This window comes from Dipodomys spectabilis, unplaced genomic scaffold, assembly GCF_019054845.1.
Source record: "Dipodomys spectabilis isolate Male_0828 unplaced genomic scaffold, ASM1905484v1 ptg000117l, whole genome shotgun sequence".
NCBI lineage: Eukaryota > Metazoa > Chordata > Mammalia > Rodentia > Heteromyidae > Dipodomys > Dipodomys spectabilis.
In genome coordinates this window covers 770865-782590 of record NW_024870794.1, presented here as the reverse complement: position 1 = coordinate 782590, position 11726 = coordinate 770865, and the positions used below count along the sequence as shown (strand labels likewise).

The 11726-nt window shown below is 33.9% G+C and overlaps 1 pseudogene; it reads left to right on the top strand.

Moving 5' to 3' along the window:
- The first annotated feature begins 7693 nt into the window (after window positions 1–7693).
- LOC122115133 lies at window positions 7694–7793 on the top strand (annotated as a pseudogene).
- Window positions 7794–11726: the final 3933 nt, after the last annotated feature.

Below are 11726 nucleotides of genomic sequence, written 5' to 3'. Positions count from 1 at the left end.
TTGCTCTTTGTCCTTTGTGTCGCCATTTTGTTGTTCCTGTTCCCTTCCCTAATTAAGGTAAATGTATACACAATACACAGGCTACCAAAATCAAATAGAGGCGGGGACAAACCATAGGGGGAAAACCCCAAAGAAAATAGAAATCATATAGTACATTAAAAACAACTGCAAACAAAATCTCTGTATTCATATCTTGGAGTTCATTTTGCTCAGCATCAGCTTATATGTTCATATATACACATAAAGCCACTGGAAAATAATAGTTGCATGGACACTATATCATGTGAACAACATGTTACAGTTTTTGATGTTAAACGTTGAATTAGGATTGGGGAAAACGTGATTTTGATAAAGGAATTTCAAAAGAGTTTAAAAATTATGACAGGCATATTTTAATTGTTCAAACTTTTTAACAACTTAGCCTATTAAGAAAATTGCCTGGGAAAATAGGTTTTCATGCAAAGAAACTATGGAGACTTAGTTGAGAGGGAGAAAAGTGGGTAAAAATAGCTCATTTTCACACTAAACAAACTTCAGAAACCTTACTGTAAATTCTGTAGGTTCCCTTGAGAATTGTCCTTACCCAGGAAATATACTCTCACTGTGTGAAATTCAAAGTTCTTAAAAAAAACTTAGACATCAAAATTTGTGAATTGAACTTTAATTACCAAAATTATTCTTTGAAAAAGATAATTTGAGTCAAAATATTTAGGCAGAAAGTGCCCTCCAAAATGAAAGGAGGTATTGGGTTCACACTTTTCTGTTTGTAACACTTTCCCCAATGTCTTTGCACGTGAAGCACTGAAACACAGAAAAAAAATCTAATTGGATACTCCAATGATTACACATTTATAAGCAGCTCACAAAAATAATATCCTTATCAACATGAGGTAATGAAGACTTCTCATTACATAAGCCAAAAAGTTTGGGATCAGAAAAGAATTGAGAAAATTGAAAGGGTAAGCAAACAATGTTCTTACAAGCCCTATCTAAGCAGTGGAGGGAGGCCAGAAAATTTGATATAGATTGTCTTAATATTTTTGCTACCTAAAGTGATTTTACAGAGCCTATATGGCTCACTGCAATGCAGAATAGACTGAATGAAGACAGGAAAATAAATTCTATGTTCAAATGAGGCAACTTCAAAGAGTTTTAAAAGAGAAACCATGAAGATATAGCGGGGCAGGGTGAGGAGGAGATCTTTTAGACTTTCAGCTTCACTGGACTTGAGGCCAAGAAGCTGTGCTTAATTGGAAATTAGGTAAGAGCTAAGAGGAGGACATAGATTTAGGACATAGAAGCATTGTCCTTTGTAACAGACACTGTCACCCAAGGTATGGATCATTTAACTCTATTATTTTCCATACATCTTGCTGAGCAAATGCAAGACTAAGAGAAAAATAATCTATTGAAATAATTTTGCAAAGAATAACTTCACTGATCCTGATATGGTATCTAAGGAGAGACCTAAGAGAGAACATAAAAGTGGAGTATACTTTGGTTTCGTCTAAGCATCTTCTTAGCAAAATATACCTTTGAGGTTAGAAGTGATTGAACCAAAAAGTAGATGGAGTACTTGTTTTTGTGGCACTTTAGACACAAGCAGACTTTCAATGTAAAAGAAAAAAGTATAGCTAAATATTTGTGATCACAGCTTCTTGGACCTGTTGTTTGGAGACAAAGTTTTACATTAGAGTTTGTCCTCATTAACATAGACGTTGGGTTTTCGTGGCAACCAAATGCAAAGGTGAAGTTTAATGGGCTCTTTTAGACAAGTAAACAGCATGGTATAAAAAATGGCAAATAATATTTAGTAAATTAGTTTGGTTAATTATTTTGCCAGAACAAAGAATGAAAGATATAATTCAAAATCACTTGACTTACATTCCTCAATACAATAAAGGCTGTATATGACAAACCTACACCCAGCATTATACTCAATGGTGAAAAACTAAAGCCATTTCCTCTTAACTCAGGAACAAGACAAGGATGCCCACTCTCTCCACTTCTCTTCAATCTAATATTAGAATGCCTAGCTACAGCAATAAGACAAGATGCAGACATAAAGGGGATCCAAATAGGGAAAAAGAAATAAAACTCTCCCTCTTTGCAGATGACATGATCTTGTATTTAAAGAATCCCATAGACTCCACTCCCAAATTACTCAAGCTGATCCAAAACTTTGGCAAAGTAGCAGGTTATAAAATTAACCCCCAAAAATCAATGGCTTTTCTCTATGCCAACAATGAGAAAAGTGTGGCTGAAATTAGGAAAGCAACTCCATTTGTAATAGCCCCACAAAAAATAAAATACCTAGGAATTAACTTAACTAAAGAAGTGAAGGACCTCTATGATGAAAACTTTAAAATCTTGAAAAAGGAAATCAACACAGAACTTAAAAATTGGCAAAACCTCCCATGCTCCTGGATTGGAAAGATTAACATCATGAAAATGGCAATACTTCCCAAGGCTATCTACAAATTCAACGCAATACCTATCAAAATTCCAACCTCATTCTTCAAGGAAATAGAAGATGCAATCCAAAAATTCATATGGAACAATAAAACACCCTGAATAGCAAAAACGCTCCTCAACGGAAAGAACACTGCTGGAGGAATATCTATACCAAATTTCAAACTCTACTATAAAGCCATAGTAAACAAAACAGCTTGGTATTGGCATAAGAACAGACCTCAGGACCAATGGAATACAATTGAAAACCCAGAAATAAACCTACAGACCTATAGCCATCTAATCTTCCATAAGGGAGCTAAGACAATAGAATGGAAGAAAGACAGCCTCTTCAGAAAATGGTGCTGGCAAAATTGGTTAACTACTTGTAGAAAACTAAAGGTAGATCCTTACATATCACCCTGCAGCAGAATCAACTCCAAATGGATCAAAGACCTTGAACTCAAAGCAGACACTGTGAAAATATTACAGGATGGAATAGGAGAAACCATAGGTCTCCTTGGCTCAGGCCTAAATTTTCTGAATAGAGACCCGGAAACACAACAAATCAAAGAAAGGTTGGACAAATGGGATTGCATAAAGTTGCAGAGCTTCTGCAGGGCAAATGATATAGCTAGCAAGATCAATAGAAAGCCCATGGATTGGGAGAAGATCTTTAATAGCCATACAACGGACAAGGGTCTCATATCTAAAATATACTTGGAACTCAAAAAATTATATCCCCCAACAACAAATCCTCAAAGAAACAACTGTCCAATAAATAAGTAGGCGAAAGGCTTAAAGAGAAACTTCTCTGAAGAAGAAAGAAGGATGGCCAATAGACACATGAAGAAAGGTTCAACATCCCTAGGCATAAAAGTAATGCAAATCAAAACAACATTGAGATATCAAGAACTCTAACAACAACAGATGCTGGAGGGGATGTGGACAGAAAGGAACCTTACTTCATTGTTGGTGGGAATGTAAACTTGTTCAACCACTTTGGAAAGCAGTATGGAGGTTCCTCAAAAGACTTCACATAGAACTCCTCTATGACCCACCAATCCCACTTTTGGGCATTTACCCAAATGTTTACAAACAAGACCACACTAAAGCTACCAGCACAACTATGTTTATTGCAGCATTATTTACCATAGCTAAGATATGGAACCAACCCAGATGCCCCTCAGTAGATGAATGGATCAAGAAAATGTGGTATATATACACAATGGAATTCTATGCCTCCATCAGAAATAATGACATTGCCAGATTTGTTAGGAAATGGAAAAACTTGGAAAAAATTATATTAAGTGAAGTAAGCCAGGCCCAGAGAAACATAGTTCCCATGGTTTCCCTTATTTGCAATATCTAGTATATGTATGAGTCAAGCGGAAAAGGTCAGATAATATGATGTCAGGAAAATGTACCCTTAGATATATATTTTAATGTTTTTTTCTTTCATGCATATGTTTCTAAGGTATTTATAAGATTATCTCTTTGTTGCTTTGTGTATCCCTCCGCCACAGTATAACCCCTGCTTTCTCTATATTTGATGTCAGTATAACTTGTGGAGGACATGGGGAAAAACCAGGTGTTTAAGGATACAGATGGACCTGTTGCAATAATGAGAAGTACAAGTTGTCATGTCCAAAACGAGCTTTACAATGTCGGTGCGGGGCGGGGGGAAAGGGGAGGAAGGAGAAGGATTGGGATTGGGGGGGAGGGGGGAGGCTGGGAAGGGATGTGAAGGGTAAACAAAGGAGGAGGCTGCAATGCTTGGTAAGAAATGTACGCATTATCCTACCCATGTAATTGTAACCCCTCTGTACAGTATGTCCACAAATAAAATTAAACTAAATTAAAAAAAAAAAAAAGAAAAAGAAAAAACAAAAAAAATCACTTGACTTAAAAGTTTGACGAAAGAGTATTGAAGAGAGATGAAAGAAAACATAGAGGACGTTTCTGTCTCCAGTGGAGTAATGGGTTCTTGATATTGTTTCTCCCATTCTATCTTCACAAGCTATAAAGTGTGGCTGAGGACTGGATTATCCATTGTAGACAAAGAGAACTCACAGAAGAAAATATTTGCAGCAGATATAGGTGATTCATAACCTTAGACAATATATTTAAATCTGTTCAAAATTCTCTGCTACCCAAAACTGCCCTCTTTGAACAGCTTTGTTTGCTTTTCCCAAGACTACCTTTCATTAACTATTTAAAATTTTGAGAGGTCACATTCATCCTTTCCAGAGATTGCTGTTTGGTTGTGATTTTTGTGTGTTTTTGTTTTTTGTTGTGTTTTTTAACTAAATTTCAAAAGGTTTTGCAAGTGTATTACAATAAATATGTCCATCTAATTGTCCAATTCTCCTGTATCAGAGTGACTCCTTCTATCATTCTTAACCAACCCCTTCTCCAAGATTTATTTCAGATTTACCACGTCCTTTATCACATGTGTACATTGAGTATTCTTGCTGTACTTGTCCCTTGTTCCATTTGTCATTCATTCTATGTCTTTACTATTATTCCTCTCTGGTTTCAACTTCCTGATAGTCATTCTGTTAAACTGTCTGTTAATATTTTGAAAGGTTTATATACATTCCATGGAGTTTCAATCCTGAATATACTTGAACTTATGTCAGCTTACATTTCCATAATATATTCATCTGCAATAACAATTTGCAAGACTGGAGACTTGAAGGACCTAGACATGATTTTATTCTCATCCATTTGGAAGATTAATCTTTATTCAACAAGAAAGTTTAAATATGGCTTAGAATATATTCCTAACTACAAAATTTTATAAATGGCTTTGTTAAAAGTTTTGTGATTATTTTATTTTACATGGGATAATATTTTCTACTACCTATAAGTTTTGGAAAAAGAAGAAAACCATGATTTACTACTATAGAGGAATATGGTAGAAATAGAAGACAGATTTTTTGTTTGTCACATCTCTGATGAGTACCCATATTCATGACTTTAAGTCATATTTCTTACTATGTTAGACAGATAGGGAAAACATAAAACAACATATGATAAAGCATCTATTTGTGACTTTTTAAAATGTACCTTATTAAGTGATGAAACTTACTTTATTAGCTAGTTTTTGGGTTTGTATTATGGGAGGTTGTTCTATTTGACACATTTCTGGAAGGCACCTACTGAACAACACAAATGGTGGGTGGTACTATTTCTACACTTTAATGAATGGTTGAACCTGCTTGGCATTAGTGCTGGAGAAATTAATCAACTCTATTGTAACTTGCACCCTAAACTTGAAAAATTTGTAATGTCACTATCGTCTACTTGTCAAATGTTATTTTGGTGAATGTGATTTTTAAAATATTATTTGAAAAGGAATCTGTTTTCAGGAGATTAAATGTAGGTTGTCATTTGTTTGTGAATGATAACATTTTTATACAACAGAACCAAGTTTTACTGAAGTACCAGTATTTTGAAGCATTAACGATCTTCTCAGTTAATGTTTTTGTGAATTATATTTGACCTGAAGTCAAGTTTTCCTAGCCTTGGTAGACCAATTATGGATCTATCGTTCAGGAACGTTTTTTTTGGCCTACTTATGCTGGACTAAATCTTTCAGTAATCATTAGAAGAGGGGTATTAAAAATAATTTTGTGACATTTGTGATCTTGGTCACACATATGGTCTGGTCATTTTTTTGAAAGTTTGAATTGCTGTACTTTCTGTTAGATTTTGTGATCTCATCTTTCCTTTTAAGTTGCATTGCATTTCACAATTGCATACTGCTAATTCTGGTGTCGTAAGGAATTGAGATGGATTTTCAATTACTTTCTGTTGACATGTTTCATGAGTCTAGGTGAGATATCTTGCCCTTGTTATCTGATGAAGCAGATAACTGGGACCTGGGATCCTAGGACCCATGGGTCCTGCAGAAGAGTAATACCTTTTAGATATCATATCAGAAAAATTGGGTATAATCAGTAGGAAGGCTTCCAAAATTGGAGAAAAATATTTTGGCATCAGTGAATTAAAACAATAAACAGAGCAGCAGGGTAAAGTCCCTTATAGATTAGAGGAAAACAATAATTTTTTTTTACAACATGAATTCAGAAGACCAAGAACACTTAGAAGGTATCAAAAGTTTATACCGAGGACATTGAATTGATGCTTTTTATATTCTAATGTACATTCTAAATCTTATTTATATTCCAATCTATTTATATGTCAAATTATCAATTAATTCTAGTAAGTTTCACTGTGTGAAATAAAATATTAGCACGTATAAAGATAAAATATATAACTATATATAATGTAAGAAAAAGGCACATGTTTTACAATGTACTGTTGTGGTTAGGGCATCAAAAGCAACTGTGTTTTAAAGTATTGTTCCATTATTTCTACCTCAGTGTTTGGCAGAGTTGGACCTAAAGCTTTACCATTTGTAGATATACAGCCTAGAGGCAAGAGGAAACACTGTGATAAACATCACCAATTTAAGGCCTAATATCAAGGAGAAACATATAGACTTCTCTTGTAACTATGAAAATATTTGGTGAAAGAAAGGCAGTAGTGTAAATTCCTGCCTGGTTGGATGGTAGACTGGACAGGACATTAGGTAATCATGCATGTGAAAACTTTTTCATCTTCTTGGCTTTAGCTACTTTTGAAATATTAGGTATAAGAAACAATTATATTTTGATAAAATGCCTTCTAGTCTAAATGATTCTGTCTTAATTGTTCATCTCTCCATGATCCTTTTTAACTAAGATTAGTTTTGTTCCAGTAAGACAATCTATGCTGTCAGGGTAAGATATTCTGGTTGGTCTGTTGTTATATGAAAAAGAGTAAAGGGTCAGGTAGGCATTTGTGCCAGTACGACCTCATTTAGGAAATTTTAAGCTCAGAAGTTTAGAAGTAGCTCTTAAGCAACGCTTGCTTTGAATCCATTAGCTCCACAAAGCTAACTCAGTTGATAAATAAGTACTTGAAAAGCTATCACCTTTGGACCTAGCTATAAAGGCTTCAAAGTATGATCAAATTTAAAATGAAAAAGACTTAAAATAGTCATTGACAAAAAATTGCAAATGTGAGCAATCGACCAAACAATATGTTTTTTCCAATATACACAGAATTTTAGAGAATTAAGATCAATAGCATTTTTAGGAACAATAAGGTTTCCTGGTTACAAACAGTCAACCAAGGATATATGCCTGTATAAAGATTGCATCATTAACTACTTAAATTTACAGGATACTACATGCTTCAGCAGCACGTTTACCCAAATTACAACAATATAGAGATTATCATGGCACTTGCAAAATGATGATATGAAAATTTGTGAAGAATTCAATATTTTTCATTCTTCAGAAGCAAGAAATGAAAAACAGTTATTAAAAAATTGATTACAAAAACACAAGTCGTTATGTCAAAAATGAACTTTACAACTTTGGTGCGGGGGGGGGTAGTGGGGAGGATTGAGTGGGGGGGCAGGGGGGGATGGGAAGGGGAAACAAAGGAGGAGGCTACAATGCTTGATAAGAAATTTACTCATTATCTTGCCCATGTAATTGTAACCCCTCCGTACAGTATTTTCACAATAAAAAATACAAATGTAACAACACATATAATTCATTGAACTGAAAGTTAGTTTGACATCAGTGTATTAAATCCTCACCTAAGAAAGGCCTTTATATAGCATAATCTTTACAAAACTTTTGAAAGTAGATAACATTGTCATTTTATCCCAAAGAAATAAAATACTATAAGGACCTAGGTAAAAAAGGAATCTTAAACTTTTTCTATATGGAATGCTATCTGAAATAACACATTTATTAATGAACCTATATAATATAGAACAATGTAGAATTCAAAGTATTATATCTAGGAGAGAATGAAATAGATTATGGACATTATACAAACAAAATACAGATTATTTTAAAATATAATTTTTTCAGACAAGCACCAGAAATATTTTTAGTTTCTGTACTACTCATTTCAACAGATAAGTTAAAATGATTTCTGATTTAAAAAATCACAAACTCTGCAGAAATCATTATAGATGTATACAAACAACACTTGAATACAATTTGACATCAAAGTCAGGCAATTCACTTGAAGAATACCATTGAATCCATGAATTTTTAAAGTAAGATATTGCCGTTGCTTTGTATTGTGAAAATATTTTGTACAGACACAAATATGGATTGGCATTTTTGAAAATTAAGAAACTTAACCAAACCATTATGACGTAGGAGAACTATTTTTACAAATTTTTAAAACAAAAAAACAACAAATTCTGGGACAGAACCAGGCCCTGAATTCAAGGCTAGTATTAGCACAAAACAAATGAATGAATTAATTATTTAACATAAATTAAGCGGTCACATGTGGCGAGGCAAGTAAAATGTAACACCCATGGTGACTGGATTGTGTATTATTTTGTAATAAGGCAAATTAACGTTTGTCCAAATCATTAATATTTTATTTGTACTTTTTTGTACTAAACCCTGAATTTAGCATACATATATATGTGTGTACATGTGCACACATGTGTGTATGTGTATATGTGTGAGTGTGCTGTTGCAATGTTGCTTGCCAATGTGGACAGGATGAGGCTGAAAAGAGCTAACTGTGTTGCAATGTTTTTATTTATCAGTGTTCTGTCATGTCATTTCTATGGAGCCACTCTACTGTACATTTTATTTGTCAAATAATAACATCATCATAATCAAAGCATATACAACATTAAATTAGATAAAAGAGACCAATTTCAGCTCTTGTTATATATCAGGTAAGAAGATGCAGATATAATTAGGTAGTAAGTTATTGCTGTAAGATAACTGTCAGTACAAAATATGTATTTGACCTCTTAAATTGATTATACTTTTAAGATATACTCATGGAGTGAGTTTGACCTACTTGACCAAACAGGTATTACTCTCTGGTTATTCCTGTGAAACACAAGGTGGATAAACTCTTTCCAGATTTCTGTTGAAAATAACTTTCTTTGTAACATCATATCTATTCTCACTAAGATAATCAACCCTGTATTTATTAGGTTAGAATATCCCATCGTATTGACTGAAAACAGTATTGTGGATATGCTTGTTATATATACCTTTCAAAAACAAACATACAAAAAGCCTGTGTCACCTCCAGATTGTGGATGCATTTGAACTTGTTTTGTACATGCAATTGGATATTCACTAATGGTTCTTTTGTGGGAGTAACTATCCCAAATTTAACAAATAAGGCTTTTCGAATATCTTTTCCAATATACATAACAACCCAGAGCTAGTCTTGCAATTTCTGAAAAGCCTTTGAACATTTTAGTATTATTTCAGTTCATTGACTATAGAGCTAAAGACATTTCTGAAATAAATATTTTTAAGTTCTGAAGATGTAAGTGGGTATATAGGCTTTTTTAATCTATCATTTTATGAAAACCCAGTTTTTATGAAAGTAAATAAAATAGAATAAAGTGGTTTGGTAAGCTAATTATTAGTATAATTTTGTTTTCTAGTAATAGTTTTTTGAATGTAGATGATGCAGTTAAATTATTACCTTTGTGGCTCTCTACTTCAGTTAGTTTCACACTCTTTATAATTATAAGAGTGAATTTGTAGAAAAATAAAGGTATTTGAAAATGATTAGTATTAATCTTGTGTTTTGTGTCCTACTCCCAAGAAAATGAGTTGTTTTCAAGTGTTAATATTTTATGATTGAATCTTCAGTATCACAAGAAATTTTGAAAAACGTGCAGTAGTATTGATATCTTTTTAAACCAATTGTATTCACAAGTTGGAGAGTCTTTAATTGATGCTTAGGTCTTGGTGTCTATGATTTTTAATCTCTCGTTCCTAACATTAATGATAGGTAAGACTGCATTTTTGGGTATATAAAAGGTAAAATATTTATCTGGGGACAAAGTTGATTTTTATATCAGTCTTGCTTTAATAGCATTTTAATGTAATACATTTCTCTCAAAATGTTGGGTATAAAAAGCAATCAAAATACTTCTAATGGTAAACAACTTATGTGAGCTACAATGTGGAAATGATTGGTCTATAGACCGGCAGTCTGTTTCCATCAGGAATTGGGAAGGTTATTCTTTCAGTATGACTGTGTTAAACAGAGATGAGGGTCCCCAGGCAATGCAGTGTTGTCATGGGATAGAATATGATTTCTAAAATTTTGAGCTAGAAATCAAGAATGTTATAGTTTAGAAGTTCCTTTCCCAGGGAGGTATAAATTGATTATGAACTTGGAGTTTTCATATTACAGTTACCTATTTCCTTTTTTTTCTTTTTGGTTTTTTTTTTGGTTGGTTGTGGCGCTTGAACTCTAGGCTTGGGTACTGTCCCTGTGTTCTTCCGCTCAAGTTGATCACTGTACCGCTTCAGCAACAGTGCCACTTCTGGCTTACTAGCTGTTCATTATAGACAAGAATCTCTCAGAATATCCTGCCTGGGCTGGCTTTGAACTGCAGTCCTCAGATCTCAGCCTCCTGAGTAGTTAGGGTTACAGATGGAGCCACCGGCATCCCACTTAGTTTCCTATTTTCTAACAAAGATAAAGTGAAATATTATTAGAATGTGGACAATAATTCTGGGAAATTTTCCTAGAATTAGTGGACTAAGTGCTGGTATTTTAGCCATAAATTAGAATGAAGTTATTTGATACGGTGGGAATGGGGCGCAGGCTAAGATTTACTATTTATGCAATGTTGTACTAATAATTCCAACTCTGAAGACTTCGATATCATCATCTGAGAATTAGAAATGACAGTAGTTCTACTTTATGGGATTATTGTGAGGATCAAATTAGATACCATACGTAACGTACTTGGAAAAACAATCAGGATTTGATCATTTCTCCTTGTTATTTTATCATGTGATGAATTCTAACATTTTTACTGTGATTTTTATATTGTGTTTCTTTAGGATATGCAATGTGATGTATTGACATTCATTTTGTTGGTCACTTTTATGTCATTTTGAGGAAAAAACTGCAAAGAAAATTTCTGAGAAGGAAACTATTATTTTGACTCATGGTTTAAGAAAACACAGTTTAAGATTCAAATGTCTCCATTGTTTTTTTTTTTTTTGGGGGGGGGGGTCCGGTCGTGGGTCCAGAACGCTGGGCCTGGGAGCTGTCCCTCAGCTCTTCAGCTCAAGGCTAGCTCTCTACCACTTGAACCACAGCTCCACTTCTGGCTTTTTACTTTTTGCTTATGTGGTGCTGAGGAATCGAACCTAGGGCCTCAGGCATGTAAGGCAAGCTCTCTACCA